The sequence below is a fragment of the Chiloscyllium plagiosum genome, unplaced genomic scaffold (assembly GCF_037043375.1).
Source record: "Chiloscyllium plagiosum isolate Xiang-an unplaced genomic scaffold, Cpla_swu_hap1 HiC_scaffold_6, whole genome shotgun sequence".
Taxonomy (NCBI): domain Eukaryota; kingdom Metazoa; phylum Chordata; class Chondrichthyes; order Orectolobiformes; family Hemiscylliidae; genus Chiloscyllium; species Chiloscyllium plagiosum.
This window is the reverse complement of record NW_028270144.1, coordinates 46294997-46316316: the sequence shown is the minus strand read 5'-3', so window position 1 is coordinate 46316316 and position 21320 is coordinate 46294997. Positions and strand designations below refer to the sequence as shown.

General features: G+C 40.8%; 1 protein-coding gene across 1 annotated transcript in view; it reads right to left on the bottom strand.

The window, feature by feature from the left end:
- LOC122551041 (glypican-5) overlaps positions 1-21320 on the bottom strand; it is a 1004898-nt gene that overhangs the window by 891003 nt on the left and 92575 nt on the right. The window lies entirely within an intron of this gene.

Here is a 21320-nt window from a genome sequence, read left to right as displayed (position 1 = left end):
TATGCATCAAAAAGTTGCCCTTCAGGTCTCTTTTATATCTTTCCCCTCTCACCCTAAACCTACGCCATCTAGTTCTGGACTCACCCAACCCAGGGAAAAGACCTTGTATATTTACCCTATTCATGCTCCTCATGATTTTATAAACCTCTACAAGGTCACCCCTCAGCCTCTGATGCTCCAGGGAAAACAGCCCCAGTTTATTCAGCCTCTCCCGACAGCTCAAATCCTCCAATCCTGGCAACCTCCTTGTAAATCTTTTCTGAACCTTTTCAAATTTCACAACATCATTCCAGTAGGAAGGAGACCAGAATTACATGCAATATTCCAAAGGTGGTCTAACCAACATTCTGTACAGCCACAACATAACCTCTCAACTCCAACACTCAATACTCCGACCAATAAAGCAAAGCATACCAAACGCCTTCTTCACTATTCTATCTAATGCGACTCCACTTTCAAGGAACTATGAACCTGCACTCCAAAGTCTCTTTGTTCAGCAACATTCCCTTGGACATTAACATTAAGTGTATAAGTCCTGCTCTGATTTGCTTTTCCATAATGCAGCACCTCGCATTCATCTAATTTAAACTCCACTGTCACTCCTCAGTCTATTGGCCCATCTGATCAAGATTCCATTGTAATCTGAGGTAATCGTTGTCCACTACACCTCCAATTTTGGTGTCATCTACAAACTTACTAACTATATCTCCTACGTTCACATCCAAATCATTTATATGAATGACGAAAAGTAGTGGACCCACCACCAATCCTTGTGCACTCCACTGGTCACAGGCCTCCAGTCTGAAAAACAAACCTCCACCACCACCCTCTGTCTTCTACCATTGAGCCAGTTCTGTATCCAAATGGCTAGTTCTCTCTGTATTCCATGAGATCTAACCTTGCTAACCGGTGTCCCATGAAGAACCTTGTCGAACGCGTTACTGAAGTCCATATAGACCACATCTATCCCTCGGCCCTCATCAATCCTCTTTGTTACTTCTTCAAGAAACTCAATCATATTTGTGAGATGTGGTTTCCCTCGCACAAAGCCATTTTGACTATCCCTAATCAGTCCTTGCCTTTCCAAATATGTGGAAATTCTGCCCCTCAGGATTCCCTCCAACAACTTGCCATCACCAATGTCATGCTCACCAGTCTATAGTTCCCTGGCTTATCCTTACCACCTCTCTTAAATAGTGGCACCACTTTAGCCAAACGCGCGCCCCCCCCCCCGAGTCTTTCGGCACCTCAACTGTGACTATCAGTAATACAAATATCTCAGCAAGGGGCCAGCAATCACTTCCCTAGCTTCCCACAAATTTCTAGGGTACACCTGGTCAGGTCCTGGGGACTTATGCGTTTCAAGACATCCAGGACTTGCTCCTCTGTAATATGGACATTTTTCAAGATGTCACCATTTATTTCCCTACATTCTATATCTTCCATGTTCTTCTCCACAGTTAACACTGATGCAAAATACTCATTTCGTATCTCCCCCATCTCCTTTGGTTCCACACAAAGGCCGCTTTGTTGATCTTTGAGCGGGTCTATTCTCTCCCTAGTTACCCTTTTGTCCTTAATGTATTTGTAAAACCCCTTTGGATTCTCCTTAACTCTATTTGTCAAAGCTATCTCATGTCCCCTTTCTGCCCTCCTGATTTCCTCTTATGCATACTCCTACTACTATCTTTATACTCTTCTAAGGATTCACTTGATCTCTGCTGTTTACATCTGACATATGCTTCCTTTTTTTTTCTTAACCAAACCTTAATTTCTTTAGTCATCCAGCATTCCCTACTCCGACCAGCCTTTCCTTTCACCCTGACAGGAATATACTGTTTCTGGACTCTCATTATCTCATTTCTGAAACCTTCCCATTTTCCAGCTGTCCCTTTACCTGCAAACATCTGCCCCCAATCAGCTTTTAAAAGTTCTTGCCCAATACCATCAAAACTAGCCTTCCTCCAATTTAGAACTTAGACTTTTAGATCTGGTCTATCCTTTTCCATCACTATTTTAAAACTAATAGAATTATGGTCACTGGCCCTAAAGTGCTCCTCCACTGAAACCTCAGTCACCTGCCCTGCCTTATAGAACATAGAACATAGAACAATACAGCACAGAACAGGCCCTTTGGCCCACGATGTTGTGCCAAACATTTGCCCTAGCTTAAGCACCTATCCATGTACCTATCCAATTGCCACTTAAAGGTCACCAATGATTCTGACTCTGCCACTCCCACAGGCAGCGCATTCCATACCCCTACCACTCTCTGGGAAAGAACCTACCCCTGACATCCCCCTATGCCTTCCACCCTTCACCTTAAATTTATGTCCCCTTGTAACACTCTGTTGTACCCGGGGAAAAAGTCTCTGACTGTCTACTCTATCTATTCCCCTGATCATCTTAGAAACCTCTATCAAGTCACCCCTCATCCTTCGCCGTTCCAATGAGAAAAGGCTTAGCACTCTCAACCTATCCTCGTACGACCTATTCTCCATTCCAGGCAACATCCTGGTAAATCTCCTCTGCACCCTCTCCAAAGCTTCCACATCTTTCCTAAAATGAGGCGACCAGAACTGCACACAGTACTCCAAATGTGGCCTTACCAAGGTCCTATACAGCTGCAACATCACCTCACGACTCTTGAATTCAATCCCTCATGAACGCTAATACACCATAGGCCTTCCTACAAGCTCTATCCACCTGAGTGGCAACTTTCAAAGATCTATGAACATAGACCCCACGATCCCTCTGCTCCTCCACCTTACTAAGAACCCTACCGTTAACCCTGTATTCCGCATTCTTATTTGTCCTTCCAAAATGGACAACCTCACACTTGACAGGGTTGAACTCCATCTGCCACTCCTCACCCCAGCTCTGCATCATATCTAAATCCCTTTGCAGCTGACAACAGCCCTCCTCACTATCCACAACTCCACCAATCTTCGTATCATCTGCAAATTTACTGACCCGCCCTTCGACTCCCTCTTCCAAGTCATTAATAAAAATTACAAACAGCAGAGGACCCAGAACTGATCCCTGCGGAACTCCACTTGTAACTGGGCTCCAGGCTGAATATTTACCATCTACCACCACTCTCTGACTTAGACTGGTTAGCCAGTTCTCCATCCAACTGGCCAAACTTCCCACTATCCCATGCCTCCTGACTTTCCGCATAAGCCTATCCTGGGGAACCTTATCAAATGCCTTACTAAAATCCATGTACACTACATCCACTGCTCTACCCTCATCCACATGCTTGGTCACCTCCTCAAAGAATTCAATAAGATTTGTAAGGCAAGACCTACCCCTCACAAATCCGTACTGGCTATCCCTAATCAAGCAGTGTCTTTCCAGATACTCATAAATCCTATCCCTCAGTACCCTTTCCATTACTTTGCCTACACCGAAGTAAGACTAACTGGCCTGTAATTCCCGGGGTTATTGCTATTCCCTTTTTTGAACAGGGGCACAACATTTGCCACTCTCCAGTCTCCTGGCACCACCCCCATTGACAGTGAAGACGAAAAGATCATTGCCAACGGTTCTGCAATTTCCTCTCTTGCTTCCCACATCATCCTAGGATATATCCCATCAGGCCCGGGGGACTTGTCTATCCTCAAGTTTTTCAAAATGCCCAACACATCTTCCTTCCAAACAAGTATCTCCTCTAGCTTACCAGTCCATTTCATACTCTCCTCTTCAACAATACGGTCCCTCTCATTTGTAAATACTGAAGAAAAATACTCATTCAAGACCTCTCCTATCTCTTCCGACTCAATACACAGTCTCCCACTACTGTCCTTGATCGGACCTACCCTCATTCTCGTCATTCTCATGTTTCTCACATACGCATAAAAGGTCTTGGGGTTATCTTTAATCCTACAAAGGATTATTATTTCCCAAGAGTAGGTCAGTTTTGCACCTTCTCTAGTTGGTGCATCCACATACTGAATCAGAAAATTTTCTTGTACACACTTAACAAATTCCTCTCCATCTAAATCCTTAACACTTTGGCAGTCCCAGTCTATGTTTGGAAAGTTAAAATTCCCTACCATTACCACTCTATTATTCTTACAAATTTGTTTTTCGATTTCCCGCTGACTATTCGGGGGTCTATAATACAATCCCAATAAGGTGACCATCCCTTTATTATTTCTCAGTTCCACCCAAATACCTTCCCTGGATGTATTTCTGGGAATACCCTCCCTAAATACAGTTGTATTGCTATCCCTTATCATAAACGCCACTCCCCCTCTTCTCTCGCCTCCCTTTCTATCCTTCCTGTAGCATTTGTATCCTGGAACATTAAGCTGCCAGTCCTGCCCATCACTGAGCCATGTTTCTGTAATTGTTATGATATCCTAGTTCCATGTTCCTTACCATGCCCTGAGTTCATCTGCCTTCCCTGTTAGGCCTCTTGCATTGAAATAAATGCAGTTTAATTTATCAGTCCTATCTTGTTCTCTGCCTTGTCCCTGCCTACCCTAATTGTTTGACTCGCTTCTTTCCTCAATAGTACCAGTCTCTCTCGCTCACACACACACACACACACACACACACACACACACACACACACACACACACACACACACACACACACACACACACACACACACACACACACACACACACACACACACACACACACACACACACACTCCTAGCAGCCCCTCTCCCAATCCAGGTGCAATCCAACAATCCATCCATCTTGTACAGCTCACTTCTACCCCAGAAGAAATTCCCTCATGGTAAACTTGCAGGTTGAGTCAGTCATTCAGAATGCAAATGCAATGATGGCATTGTGTAGGTTAGATGGGCTTCAGATTGGTTTCATATGTCGTTGCAACATCGAGAGTCAAAGGGCCTGTATTGCGCTGTAATGTTCTGCTTGACCCAATGGGTCCACACCAACCATCCGAAGAGTAACCCACCCAGACCCATTCCCCTCCCCTATTATTCTGTATTTACCCCTGACTGATTCACCTTGCCCACACATATTTGAATTGTGGGAGAAAACTGGAGCATCCGGAGGAAACCCACACAGACACAGGAAGAATCCATAAACTCCACACAGACAGTCTCCCGAGGCTGGAATCAAACCCGGGTCCCTGACGCTGTATGACAGCAGTGGCTAACCACTGAGCTACTGTGCTGCCCAGTGTGCTTTTGACTCTCAGCCGCACTTTTAAGGATTCTCGAGAATTGCTGTTAGCACAGACACAAAGCCAAACAACTCGTCATGGTTTTGAGCAGTTATTAGTCAGGGGAGTAGACATGTTGTGGTGTAGCACTGTGTTAGGTCAGTATTGCAGCTGCACCATATCAGCCCTCTGGCTTCCCTGTGGCTAGTCCAGGGAATGCAGGAAGACAGTTCGGGAGTTTCATTCTTTGATGGTGTCTGACTAAGTTGATCAAGGAGCTGGACAATGGTCAGTTCTGGAGGTTCATTCACTCAAAGTAAAGTGACAAGGTTATTGACTGCTACTGCTGGGGGAGCGTGGGGGAAGCTGTGAGATTTAGTTCTGGGGATAAAAGCAAATTACTGCGGATGCTGGAATCTGAAACCAAAAGAGAAAAATGCTGGAAAATCTCAGCATGTCTGGAGCTTCTGGAAGGAGAGAAAAGAGCTGACAATTCGAGTCTAACTGACCCTTTGTCAAAACTTTGACAAAGGGTCAGTTAGACTCGAAACTTCAGCTCTTTTCTCTCCTTACAGATGCTGCCAGACCTGCTGAGATTTTCCAGCATTTTCTCTTTTGGTTTTAGTTCTGGGGATTGTTGGCAGAATTATGAGATGCAGGAGGATGACAGTTGTGCTGAAGGCAATTCAATATAAGATGGGGACGGGGGAGAAACAATACCAAGGCGGATAACCTCACATTTCCCACATCATACTCAGTATGACATATTTGAATTCATTAACTTAGCCTATCCTTTTGCAGACTCTTTAGGTAGAAAATGACATTTGAGGTTGGGTATGAAGAAACATCAGTGATGAGCCAATGAACCAGAAAAAAGTCCGCCCTGGAACATTACATGCTGCAGGTGGACTGGAGCACTGAGAGTCAGAAATCCACTTTTCACTGGGAAGAAACCTTACACTCTGGATAATTGACCAATCAGATTGGCAGGACTACAAAAAAGGGCTCATGGATCCCATAGTGATGTTAGTCAGGAAGATTTGGCAGGGAATATTTCCCCACCTTGGGAAGTGGGATTTGGGAAAGGTGTGGGAATTGTTTTTAAGTATAACCTAGTAAGAAGGAGGTCGGCATTACTATCTTCTTGGAGCTGATGCTCCTGATGGGTAATGGACACCATCCAGAGATATTGCTCCCCTTTCCTTCTTGCCATTTTAGAAGCTTTAAAAATGGGCTACCCATTCCAGTCTACCATATCAGCTATTTTATGGAGTATGCACAATAAAGTATCTTTAATCATATTTTAGGGCATGTTATGGGCGGGTGGGGTTTGAACTGGATCTCTCACTCACTGCACCACCAGAACCCTCCTTGTTTCTAGATCTTTTTAACCAACCTGTTCAGATGTATTATGACATACTGCTGGAGTATGTGGGACTTGGGCACAATCTCTTGGCTGAGAAGTAGTGACACTACTGCTGCACCACAAGAACTCTGTCCTCTACTTTTTGTCATTTACATAAATGGTTTGGATGCGAGCATAAGAGGTACAGTTAGTAAGCTTTCAGGTGACACCAAAATTGGAGGCGTAATGGACAGTGAAGAGGGTTACCTCAGATTACAACAGGATCTGGACCAAATGGGCCAATGGGCTGAGAAGTGGCAGATGGAGTTTAATTTAGATAAATGCAAGGTGCTGCAATTTGGGAAAGCAAATCTTAGCAGGACTTATACATTTAATGCTGAAAATGTGTTGCTGGAAAAGCGCAGCAGGTCAGGCAGCATCCAGGGAACAGGAGAATCGACGTTTCGGGCATAAGCCCTTCTTCAGGAATCTTCAGGCTTATGCCCGAAACGTCGATTCTCCTGTTCCCTGGATGCTGCCTGACCTGCTGCGCTTTTCCAGCAACACATTTTCAGCTCTGATCTCCAGCATCTGCAGACCTCACTTTCTCCTTATACATTTAATGGTAAGTTCCGAGGGAGTATTTCTGAACAAAGAGACCTTGGAGTGCAGGTTCATAGCTCCTTGGAGTCATAGGTAGATAGGATAGTGAAGAAGGCGTTTGGTATGCTTTCCTTTATTGGTCAGAGTATTGAGTACAGGAGTTGGGAGGTCATGTTGCGGACAGGACATTGGTTAGGCCACTGTCGGAATATTGCGTGCAATTCTGGTCTCCTCCCTATCGGAAAGATGTTGTGAAACTTGAAAGGGTTCAGAAAAGATTTACAAAGATGTTGCCAGGATTAGAGGATCTGAACTACAGGGAGAGGCTGAACAGGCTGGGGATGTTTTCCCTGGAGTGTCGGAGGCTGAGGGGTGACCTTATAGAGGTTTACAAAATTATGAGGGGCATGGATAGGATAAATAGACAAAGTCTTTTCCCTGGGATCGGGGAGTCCAGAACTAGAGGGCATAGATTTAGGGTGAGAGGGGAAAGATATAAAAGAGACCTAAGGGGCAACCTTTTCACACAGAGGGTGGTACGTGTATGGAATGAGCTGCCAGAGGATGTGGTGGAGGCTGGTACAATTGCAACATTTAAGAGGCATTTGGATGGGTAAATGAATAGGAAGGGTTTGGAGGGATATGGGCTGGGTGCTGTCAGGTGGGACTAGATTGGGTTGGGATATCCGGTTGTCATGGATAGGTTGGACCGAAGGGTCTGTTTCCATGCTGTATATCTCTATGACTCTATGAGAAGGTACAAATTTATTGTTAAATTGGCACTTGCATCGTCCAGTTAGTAGCACTGTCATGACTCACTCTAACAGGGACAAAGCTCATGCCACAGCGTAACTGTAAAGAGGCAACAGCAGCTCACATCTTTAAAATTCTTCTTTCTTTTAATCAGTAGTTCACGCCTCCATACAGATAATGTTAAAGCTGACAGCTGCTAAAATCTGGCTGCCTCCTTGATTGCTTTTTTTTATATTACCTGTAGTGGAGTTTCAATGAGTCCACAATAATGTTCAGTGGATTACTAATAGGTGCATGTCTGTTTTCTGTATACACCTTTCCAGGGGCTGTACAAGATGGCACTGAACAGAAATTGAGGCTCGACTTCTGCCTGCTCTGCATTTAGTTTTGCAGTCCCACCTCCATTTGGTTCTGTTTCAAGATGATAAATTTTTTAGCAGCTGGAATAAGAATGGGGAAATTATCTGTGATGATCCCTTTGAATGAACAGGTCCCCAAATAGCTGAGGATTGGTCAACTGAGTTTTACAACAGTATTTCAATGTTGGTAACTTTATTCAGAAGATATGAAGAGAAAATTAAGACAGTCGTTATTTGAAAGCTGAATAGTGAATGTAATTTCTGGCACTTCAGTGTCAAGTTAAGATTTGATATTCTAATTCATAGAGTGAAGCATGATATCGATTTGTTTTCTCCTTTCCTACAATGTTTTGAAATAGTTCATGTTTGCAACACTTTCTTTAATAGAATTCAGAGGATGTGCCACTTCCACAATCCAACTGTGATGCTCCTATAGCCATGGATGTCAGAGAGCACAATATATCATTTTTGCTTTCAAATATATCTTTCAAAATCAAGTTCTATTCTTCAAACAGCTTGACATGTGTGTCAAATCCATGTCAAGATCCCTCGAGTTCCTTTTCTCATTAAAACGGTTCAGAATCCATAAATTAAAGCCATTTACAGGACTGACTGAGCTACCCTTCAAATGATAGCATTTTCTTAAAATGACACTTTGTTTGAAATCTGGCATATCAAATTATTCAGGCAAACCTCCACAATCACGGAATAATAAAAAATATCTGAGTATATAGACATTTGTTCAGCTATTTTACTCCTTATAAAATGTATAAATACATTAATGTGTACCACTGCCTTAGGAGCTCAACAAGTTTAAGATTACAAGGGTGGCAGGGTGGCTCAGTGGTTAGCACTCCTGCTTCACCACTCTTGGGTTTGATTCTATCCTTGGGCGACTGTCTGTGTGGAGTTTGCACATTCTCCTCGTGTCAGCGTGGGTTTCCTCCGGGTGCTCTGGTTATCTCCCATAATCCAAAGATGTGCAGGTTAAGTGAATTGGCCATGCTAAATTGCCCATAGTGTTCAGGGATGTGTCGGTTAGGTGCATTAACCAGGGGTAAATGTAGAGTAATAGAGGAATGGGTCTGGGTGCGATACTCTTCAGAGGGTCAGTGTGGACTTGCTGGGCTGAAGGGCCTGTTTCCACATTGTAGGGATTCTATGAGGTTTCCATAGATCTGATCATCTTGTCCGACTAGCTGGTCGAGGTTTCGGGTTGGTCATTTTTACCACTGAAACCTTGGATTTTCTGTATTCATGCGATTCAGTCCTTTTGTATATTTATTGGTAAAATGGAATGCAAAGAGTAGCATAGAAACGTAAAAAATAGGTGAAGGGGGAGGCCATTTTGCTCTTCAAACCTGCATCACCATTCAATTTAATCATGGCTGACCATGCAATTGCAGTATCCACTTTCTCTCAATACCCCTTGATCCCTTTGGCCACAATGGCCATATCCAGCTCCTTCTTAAATGTATATAATGAATTGGCCCCAATAGGTTTCTGTGGGAGAGAATTCCACAGGTTCACAACTCTGAGTGAAGAAATTCTTCCTCATCTCAGTCCTGAATGGCTCACACCTGATTCTTTGACTGTGACCCCTAAGTTCTGGACTTCCCCAACATAAGGAACATTCTTCCTGCATCTAGCCAGTCCATTCCCATCAATATTTTACATGCTTCTAAGAAAGCCTCCCTCATTCTTCTAAATTCCAGTGAGTACAAGCAAAGTTGATCTAGTCTTTCTTCATATGTCAGTCCTTCCACCCCAGGAGTCAGTCTGGTGAACCTTAGTTGGACTTCCTCAATAGCAAGAATCTTCTTCCTTAGACCAGGAGACCCAAAACTACACATAACTGCACATAAGGTTTGGCCTCACTGTAAAACTGCAGCAAGACACCTCTCCTCTTATACTCAAATAGCAAACGTTTTTAATTATTGTGATTACTTTACTCCCTCAGTTCGTAATTTTTTATATATGATTGCTAATTCACAGTAGAATACATTGATCAGTATTGTGAGTGTATAAAATGTATTTCTTAATAAATGTAGTTCATGCTGTTACCTTAGTGCAGTCATAGCTACATCTGTGGCTATTCAACAAATCCACTGGATCATATTGTCCAACTCACGTCATGCTTACACGCTGTTAAGTAACCCGTATGCACATTGCTGATACAAAATCTTAATTTTGGAGGGATCATATCCTGCAGCCAATATAAATGCCCCCTTTTTGATAGCAAAGTGAAGATTATTGAAGCTATGTTTAAATAGCAAATCTACTACCAGATACACTTTTCCACAAGAAAATGTTGAATCATGTGAAGAAAAAGAATCCTTTCCAAATATGTTTAAACTGCCTCTTAAGCAGGTTATTGCTAAAGGTGGTATTGTTATCATCCTTACTGATGGTAATACTGGACTTGTCAGATCCCAGAATGAAACCTTACTTAGACCACATATTTCAATTTTTCAGTTAGTCAATGTGACAGTTAGTCATTGAAACATATTCAACAAAAGAATATGAGTTTATTGCATAAAAGAAAGAAACAAAGCTATAATATATACAAGTCAGAAAGGTCTTAACACGAACATCAAAACAAAGTTTCAATCTGTCTCCCAACACTATCAATTTTGGAGGCTCAATCTCAGAGAAATATCTATCTCAGCTTTTTTTTTTAAAGCTTTACTTCATTGACTATCTCCGGTTTCTTTTTTCTTTGAACTGGAGACAATTTAATGACTAATTTTTGGGTTTGCTGGCAGGAAGATTCCACAATTCTAATTTCTCAAACCTTTCCGTTCTAATAACTTGAAGATCCTGTTTGGAGAAACAGAAACAAAACTTTAAACTTAATGTTCTAAAGTCAAACTAAATTAACTTAAGTTCACAAGTATGCCTCCCTTGAATCCAACAGTAAAAACATTTTATCAATGAACACTCCAGAGGTTCTTCCAAGCACTTAATTGCAATCAAATGCTTTCTTGGAACTAATGTATTTTGGTCATGGCTGCAAATTGAATACCTGATCTTTAAAAAAACTATCTTCAACATGACCCAATGACTTCAATGACAAACTAAAACCTATTGCCTCTATTTTTAAATAAAAATGAATTCCATAAATGGTAATAAATTATATATGTTTATCATAGCATTGAATGATGGCAAGGGCATATAAACCAAAGAATAATTTAAAATAAAATTAATAATACAATACATAAGTTGCACTTGTATGTATTTTTGCTGGCATGTGAATCTGAGATTATGATTTCAAATTTGCAGAGATCAATCATTTTTGATGATACTGAAGTTTGAAATAAATGTTTCTTAATTTTTTTTCAGGACTCACAGAGTTCACCCATGTATAATTCAAGAATCTTAATTAAAATAATTATTTGGTGTACTTCCTACTTGGCGTCTTCTTCTCTGGCATTTTCATGATTAATTGCATCATACTTTTCTTTTTTACTTTAATAATTTTCTAATATGTGGTTTATACTTTAAGATGTCAAAACTGTCTGCATGCATAACTGCTGGCCTTTAAGACTTTTTATTTGGTTGACATTGTCATTAACTTTTGTCATCCTTGGAAATGTAAAACTATATAAATAATGTAAATCATGGGTTGAAGTCCAGAGATTAGAGCCGTTTCTGTTTGACTCAGAGTTTTCAGCAGCTCTGATTTGTAATGATTTCACCTGTCTTAATTATAATTAGGGTTCTGTTGTTGTATGGGTACTCTTGTTTGGATTCACCAGTCAGGCTGTCTTGCGTGTCTTACAGCTACCAAACTAAGTGAAGAGTTAAAATGCTAGGCTGTGGATCCAACAAGGATCGATGTTAGCAGGAACAACTTCAATTAAAAGGCCTGAAAGGGTTAATATTTCTTTACTGTATGAAATAAAAGTTTTTAATGAACATTACTTTCGTTTTGCTCCCAGTATGTTGTATTAATTAGATCAGCAGCACTAAGAATGAATTAGACGTTAGGGATGAGCTAGATCTCTCGTACAAGTATACACATGAACAAACCAGTAAATTAAATTGCACATTTGTATTATTAGCAAAGGTGTCTAGTTCTTACTCAGTAAAATGAGGATAAGACCAAAGACCATATGACATTAGAGCAGAAATTAGGTCATTCAGCCCATCGAGTCCGCCCTGCCATTCAATTATGACTGATAAGTTTCTCAACCCCATTCTAGCATCTTCACCCCATAACCCTTGATACTCAAGAATCTATCTATCTCAGTCTTAAATATACTCAATGACCTGACCTCCACAACCATCTGTGGCAATGAATTCCATAGATTCACAACTCTCTGGCTGAAGAAGTTTCTCCTTACCTCCATTTTAAAATGTCTTCCCTTCACTCTCAGGCTGTGCCCTTGGGTCCTAGTCTGTCTTACCAATTGAAACATCTTCCCAACATCTCGTTTGTCCAGGCCATTCAGAATTCTGTATGTTTCAATCTTTCTAATCTCCATTGAGTATAAACCCAGAGTCCTCAAATGTTCCTCATCTGTTAAGTTTTTTTTTCCTGGGATTATTCTCTTGAATTTCCTCTAAACACACTCCACAGCCAGTCCATCCTTCCTGAGGTATGGGGCCCAAAACTGCACACAATACTCCAAATGTGATCTGACCAGAGCCTTATAGAACCTCAGAAGTACATCTCTCCTTTTATATTCAAGACCCCTCAAAATAAATGCCAGCATTGCATTTGCCTTCCTAACTACTGACTCAACCTGCAAGTTTAACTTGAGAGAATCCTGGACTAGAACGCCTAAGTCTCTTTGCACTTCGACTTCTGAATTTTCTCCCCATTTAGAAAATAGTCCATGCCTCTATTCTTCCTACTAAAATGCATGACCTTACACCTTACCACATTGTAGTCCATCTGCCACTTCTTTGCCCACTCTCCTAAATACTTGGAAGTGTCTGGTAAAATAGGGCAAAGTCAGCATGGTTTCATCAAAAGGAGGTCATGCCTGACAAATCTTCTAGGATTCTTTGAGGAAGTAATGAGCAGGTTACCGTCCAAATCCTTCTGCACCCTCCCCGCCTCTTCAATGCTACCTGTTCCTCTACCTACCTTTGTATCATCTGCAAACTGAGCCAGAGTGTCCTCAGTTCCTTCATCTAGATCATTAATGTGTAAAGTGAAAAGTTCTGGTCTCAAAACTGAGTCTTGAGAAACACCACTTGTCACCAGCTGCCATCCTGAGAAGGATGCTTTTATCACCACGCTCTGCTTTCTGCCAAACAGCCAAGCTTCTATCCATGCTCGCACCTTACCTCTATCTTACTCAGCATCCTCCTGAAAGGTCTTCTTGAAGTCCAGGTAGATATCATCCATTGACTCTCCTTGGTCTAACCTGCTCATTACTTCTTCAAAGAATTTCTAGAAGATCTGTCAGGCATCACTTCCCCTTGATGAAACTATGCTGACTTTGTCATATTTTACCACCCACTTCCAAGTATTTAGAAACCTCATTCTCCACAATGAATTCTAGGATCTTACCCATGACTGAGGTTAGGCTAATTGGTCTGTAATTTTCCCTCTTTTGCCATACTCCTTTTTCAAACAGAGGTGTCACATTAGCAATTTTCCAGTGTTCTGGCACCCTTTCTGATACTAGCAATTCCTGAACGATTAAAACTAACACCTCCAGTATCTTCAGCTATCTCCCTTAGAACTCTGGGGTGTAGTCCATCTGATCCAGGTGATGTATCCACCTTCAGGGCATTCAGTTTTTCTGGCACCTTCTCCTTGGTGATGGCCACCACATTCAGCTCTGCTCCCTCACTCTCTTGAACTTTTAGGATATTACTCATGTTTTCCACTGTGAAGACTGATATAAAGTAATTATTCAGTTCCTCAGCCATTTCCTTGTTCCCACTATGGTCTCTCTCACATAATTTTCCAGTGGCTCAATGTCTACTTTTGCCTCTCTTCTGCTCTTTATAGATCTAAAGAAGCTCTTACAATCTTCCTTTATATTGCTGGCTAGCTTACCCTCATAATTAATCTTCTCCCTCTTTTTTTGTTGCCCTCTGTTGGATTTTGTGAGCTTCCCAATCCTCTGGTTTCCCAATGCCCTTCACCACATTATATGTTTTCTCTTTGTTTTTATACTATCCCTTATTTCCCTGGTTGCCTCATCCTCCCTGTACCATGCTTCTTTTTCCTTGGTATGAATCTCTGCTGTGTCTCCTGACTTACTCCCAGAAACACCTGCCATTGCTCTTCCATTGTCTTTCCTGCTAGGCTGCTCCCCCACTCAATCCTGCACAGTTCCCCCTTCTGTAGGTACCTTCATTCGCTGTAATACCGTTACCTCTCATTCTGTCTTCTCTTTTTCAAATTGCACAGTAAATTCAATCATATTATGATCACTGCCTCCTGAAGGTTCCTTCACCTTAAGCTTCCTTATCAAGTCTGCCTCATTGCACAACACTAAATCCACCATTGCCTGTTTCCTAGTGGACTCACCACAAGCCATCTCATAGACATTCCACAAATTCCTTTTCTTGCAATCCACTATGAACTTGATGTTCCCAGTCCACCTGTATACTGAAATCTCCCATGATTACTGTAACTTTGCCTTTCTTACACATTTTTTTAATCTCCTCGTGTATCTTGTGCCCCAGCACCTGACTACTGTTTGGAGGCCTGTAGATAAAACTCCCATTATGGTCTTTTTTTTGCCTATGCAGTTCCTCAATTCTACCCACACAGATTCTTTATCATCTGGTCCTACTTTGTTTCTTGCTATTGATTTAATTTCACTTCTTACTAATAAGGCAACCCCAACTCTTTTGCTCGCCTGCCTTTCTTTTCGATCCTGATCCCCTTACAGCCATGTCTCTGTGATGCCCACCATGTCATACCTGCCAATTTTGATCTGTGCCACAAGCTCATTTACCTTATTTCTTATTCTGTGCAGTCAGACATAACACCTTCAGTCCTGTATGAACCATCCCTCTTCTCATTGTCATTCATTGATCTACTGTACTTGAAGTTTGATTGCTAACCATTTTCATACACTCTGTCCTATTTATGTCTGTGCTGGAGATTTAAATGACCTCTCTTAAGTTCTGTATTCTTACCTCTTCCTTTAATTCAGGTTCTCTAACTTCCCCTATAACTGAGCCTTCCCTCACCTATTTAGCTTGAAGCCCTGTCGACAGCTCTATTTATGTGATTCGTTTGGACTCTGATCCCAGCACGGTTCGGATGAAGACAGGTCCTTTCTTCCTCAGTACTGGTGCCAATGTTGCATGAAGCCAAACCCATTTTTCCCACATCAATCTTTGAGCCACACATTTACTTACTTATTCTTATTGACCCCGTGCCAGTTAGCTCATGGCTCAGGTAGTAATTCAGACATGATTACCTTTTTGGTTCTGCTTTCTAATTTAGTTCCTAAGCTGTTCGTACTCCCTAAACAGAACCTCTTCCCTAGTTCTATATGGACAATGAACATTGGATGTTTACCCTCCCATTTCAAGTTCCTCTGCAGCCCAGATGAGATATCCCGAACCCGAGCACCAGGCAGGCAACACAACCTTCAGGACTCTCGATCCATGCCTCTAACTTTACTATCCCAATTACAACATTTCTCTTTTCTCCCTCCCAGTTGAATAGCTCCCTGCACCATGGTGATATGGTCAGTCAGCTCATCATCCCTGCAGTCCCCATTCTTGTCCTCACAGGGAGCAAAACTTTTGAACCTGTTGAACATGGAGGTGAGGTTCCTGCAACTCTACCTCCTGGATCCCTCTACCTGTCTCACTCACAGCCATAGCCTCCTGTCCCTGCCCACTGGCTGAATACGAGTTAGTTAGTCTAAGGGGTGTGACTGTCTCCTGAAACCCAGCATCCAGGTAACTCTCTCCCTCCCTGATGTGTTGCAATGTTTGAAGCTCAGACCCCAGCTCATCAACTGAGCCGGAGTTCTTTCACCAGTCAATGTTTACTACAGACATGGTCACTGGGTACCATAATGGGGTCCACCAGCTCCCAGGTCATACAGAAACTATACATGACCTGGCCCTCCATCCTTATTTTCTTTAATTACGTTTGAATTTGTTTTTTAAATCTTTTACTGTTTTTATTTCTCTGCCTATGCAAGTTGTAAACAATAAATTAACAAGATTCAATTTAACACAGATTCAAATTTAGCAGACCCCTTATTAACCAATCAAATCACAGCCCTTCTGTGATATCACTTTTCAGTTTCTCCCTCAGAATCAGAAATCTCTTACCTTTCCAGGCTGCTCTCCGCTCACTTCCACTTAGCTCTCTTCCAGAAGTGAAGGCTCCAGATCCATAAGATATTTTTTTATAATCTCTTACCTTCCCAGACTGCTGTCTGTTCACTCCCACTCAGCTCCAATCCTGAAATGAGATCTATCTATTTGCTTTATAACCACTAGCCCGGCTTGCAACCGGACTGATCCATGAATGTTTATAGTTTATGACATATAGTGTCTTAAACACAAATGAAGAAATTTTGTGAGAGGAATTTAAGTAATTATTCAATTATTCTAATTAGACCATAATTCACAATAATTCAGTTTTATACTGTTATTTAGTAGAATATATTAAAAGAAATTATTTGTTAATAAACTACATAATCATGCATTTTAAAATAAGTATTGTAAAAGAAACATTAGAGGTAACATTTGCACAAGACAAGATACTTATTTTGGAACAAATACGTCAATTTAGACTTTTAAAACACAAATTAATTAGACAATATCAGCAAGTAATTAGAGGTCCTTATAAGCAATAAAAATTCTCTTGAAGTGTGCAAGTTTCAGAGGTCTTCCCACACAGTAAAAAAATTACTGAGACAAAACCTCCTATAAACTCAAAGAAATTCATTCTCATTCCTTCAAAAAAGGTGTCACCTTGTACAGGCCTCTTATTTAGCAATGTCTGTTCTCTAGTGCATAAACCTAGTGCTTCATCCTTTGTAATTCAAATTCTCAAAACAGTTGAAGGCCTAGATTTTAATAGGTCCATTGAAAATGAATCAAAGAGCGGAATTGCTAGGCAACATTCATTGTTTTGAAAAAGATCCGAATAATACACTGGTGCTTTATTTTGTTCTTATTAACACATTTAGGGAAAGTGTTTCATTTTAAAAAGCCTGAATTTACAGCAATAGCTTAAACTGCAGAAATTCACCAACAATTTTAAGACAGCTCCTTCCAAATACACAACTATTTCCACAGTTAATAAATACTGGGCCAGCTAGCAAACTCCACATCTTATGAGTACTGTCAAAGTCACAAATTGCTTGCTGCCAGACTTTAGCAATGTTCACATCACAGAATTAGTTAGTGTGCAATGATGTTTAATCACTTGTCATCCAATTTCTGCTAATTATAAGGCAGAGACATGTATGTGCTTAGCACATCTCTAACCCTGTTTACAACAAAAGTTTATCAAACTGCTGTGTAAGCAAGGTTTCTTCTTCTAACAATGCTTAAAGATCTAGAAAGACAGCAAATGGTATAATAATTTAAAGTGGCGCATTAACACTATGATTCAAAAATAGATCACATTACTAGCTTTGAATTTGCACCTCAATTATCTCCGGAATCAAACAGAAGATAAACATATCATTTTAGAAATCATAGAGAATTCAAGGCATGATGATTAATATCTTCAGAAATGTACTCAATGTACTTGCAATTCATCTATCTCATGAATCAAGTGCTTCTGTAATAAGTAATATTGTACATTGATATAAGCTGCTCAAAAATAGCGCAACTCTGAAAGTTCAGCAGTGGATATAATGGAAAGTAATTGATTTTAAAGCTACAAAGAATTGAATTGAAAGGTTCTTGATCCGGCAGCTTGCCAGGTAACATGTTATCCAAACACTTGACAAAAAGCTTGTAAGAAGAAATAACTAACTTAATTAAAATCAGAATTACCTTAGCTTTTTGAATCCATACTAACATTTTCAGTATTCAAAATCTGAGGCAATAATGATGAGAGTTGGCCTTTGTTCTGAAGATAGTTCAGTACATTCAAGCATTGTGTTGAAAATTTAAAATACTCTGTCTGTCAAAGTCTGTTACATGTTATGGCTCTGCAACAGAATAATACTGCACATTGACACAATCTTAAACTTGCACAGCAGCAACTAATGAGAAGTATTTCATTAATTTAGGAACTATCCAACTTAGGCCACTAAACAGTCATCAGGAAATTTTTCGAGACATTATTGCAGGAAAGAAATTAATTTGCATTGGAAAGATTATGGGCAAATAAATGAAAGGTAGTACAGAATTATAGTGAAGAATTCCTGTTTGAGTTCTTTGACAAGGTAACAGAAACAATTGATGAAAGTAATACAGTTGATGGTGGGCTTTGGAGCTTCCAAAAGGTGCTGGACAAGGTACCATATAAGTATATTAATTATGTATATGTGTGAGAGAGAGAGAGGGAGAGAGAGAGAGAGAGAGAGAGAGACAGACAGACAGAGAGAGACAGAGAGATAAAGAGTCAAACCAGTGTCAAAATGCCAACAACCTTTCTCTCTCTGCAGATGCTACCAAACCTGCTAAGTCTTTTGAGCATCCTGTACTTATACCAAATTATAGACTTGCTGGCAAAAGTAAAACTCAGGGAATTATAGGGGCAGCAGCAGCATGGATATAAAATTGATTATGACAGCAAAAGTAATGATGAAATAGTTGACTTTCTGAGAATATGGTAATAAGCAGTGGTTTTCCCAAGGACTACAATTAGGATGACTATTCTTTTTGAAATATGAGCTGGACCTGGCATATGGGTCATAATTTCAGTTTGTAGTACAGACTAGGGATAGTCAACATGGCTGTGTGCATGGGAAATAGTGTCTCACTAACTTTATTGAGTTTTTTGAAAAGGTGACAAAGAAGCAGGATGGTAGATGTTGTCTGTATGAACTTCAGCAAGACATTCAACAAGGTTCTGCCTATCAGACTAGTGATAAAGGTCAGATCTAAGGGAGTTAGCCAATTGGACATAAAATTGACTTGAAGGTTGGAGACAGAGGGTGGTGACAGAGGGTTGTTTCTCAGTCTGTGACCAGCAGTATGCTCTAAGAATTGGTGCCAGGTCCACTGGTTTTCATCATTTACATAAATTATTTGGATATGAGTATAGGACGAGTGGTTAGTAAGCTTGCAAATGACACCAAAATTAGTGGTGTAGTGGAAGTGAAGAGATTATCTCAGAGTACAAGGGGACCTTGATCAAATAAGCCAATGGCTGAGGATTGGCAGGTGGAATTTAATTTAGATAAATGTGAGGTTTTGCATTTCGGTAAGGCAAAACATAACAGGTCTTATACAGTTTATGGTAGGGATGTGGGGTGTGTGGCCAAACAAAGAGACCCAAGGGCATAGCTGCAGAGTTTCTTGGAAGTGGAATCGCAGGTAGACAGGGTGGTTAAGGCATGCTTGCCTTCGTTGGTCAGTGCATTGAGTATAGGAATTGATATGTGAGGCCACTTTTAGAATATTATGTCAATTTGGTTTCCTTGCTATAGGGAAGATGTTATTAAATTTGAAAGGGTTCAGAAAAGATTTACAAGGATGTTGCCAGAGTTGCAGGGTTTGAACTGTAGTGAGAGGCTCAATAAACTGGGGCTATTTTTCCTGGAGCGTCGGAGGCGGAGGGTGACCTTATAAAGGTTAATAAAATCATGAGGGGCATAGATAGGGTAAATAGCCAAGGACATTTTCTTCGGGTAGGCGAGTCCAAACTAAGGTGTTGGATACAATTATAACATTTAAATGGCATCAGGATATGTAACATGAATAGGAAGGATTTAGAGAGATATGGGCCAAATGCTGGCAATTGTGACTAGATTGATTTACGATATCTGGTTGCGCAGTGCATTGGACTGAAGGGTCCATTTCCATGCTGTAAAACCCTTTGACTCTATGGCACAAAGCTGGGATATTGTGTGCAGTTCTAGGTGCCATACATTAGCAAGGCGAGAAAGGCACTGGAGAGAGCGCAGACAAGATTTACAAGATGGTTCCAGAGGAGAGGAACTTCAGTTTTGAAATTAGATTAAAGAAAATGGGACTGTCTTCCTTGGAGAATAGAAGGTTGAAAGATGTTCAAAATCTTGAAGGATCTGAACAGAGGAGATAATAAGAAGCTTTTCCCACTAGTAAAAGTGGAGACAGATTTAAAATAATTAATAGAAGAAGCAAAAAGCAAAGGCTAAAAATGTTTTGCATGTAGCAAGTGGCTTCAGTCTTAAATCCACTGCTTGAGAGTTTGGTGGAGACAATTGAACAATTCAGAAGGGATTAGCCAATTATCTGAAAAGGAAACATGTGCAGTGTTCTGGGCAGCTGGGGGTGAGTTACTTAGTAGGAAAGCAGGTGAAAAGATGATTGGCCAAAAGGTAGTCTTCAGCATGTGACTTGCTGCTCCTTCAACAAGGTTATGTTGTTCTTGTTTTTTTCAGGAGGTTCTGAAAAGTCTGAGCTTGGATGGGTTTTAGGGCGAGTTTGATCATAGCTAACAGATACTGCCTCAGGCAGAGGATTTTATAAAAACTTTTACAGTAAAAGGAGAGTGGCCAGTTCTCCCAGCTCAGCTTTTCTCTGGTTTGTTATGGCTATTCACTGAAAGCAGTCAAGTTGTATTGTGAAGCTGCTGGACCCAAAGAAGCAGGTCTCTCTGACCTCTCTCCTTTAAGACCCTGTATTTGATTTTATCATTTCTGTCGAGTTGGGCTTTTGGGGATTGTTACAAGTATTTGAAACAGCATCATTACATGGGGATAGTCTATTCAGTTTTTGGATAGGCTAAGTTATTCGGTATTGTGTTCTCTTTTGTTTGTGTTTCATTCAGTAACCTTGCAAGTAAATTTTGTTTTGTTTAAAACTAAGTAGTTTGACCAACTGCATCACTCCTGGAATATCTGTGTTATACCTGTTTAAAACAACTAGCAAAGTTAGGGCCTGGGCTTTTTTCTTGAAATGTTTTGAGGGATTACGGCCTGATCCATAAGAAGTACCATACAATTCTGTGATCTGACACAGACAAAGTGGTTAAATGGCCAGCACATGACAGATGACATT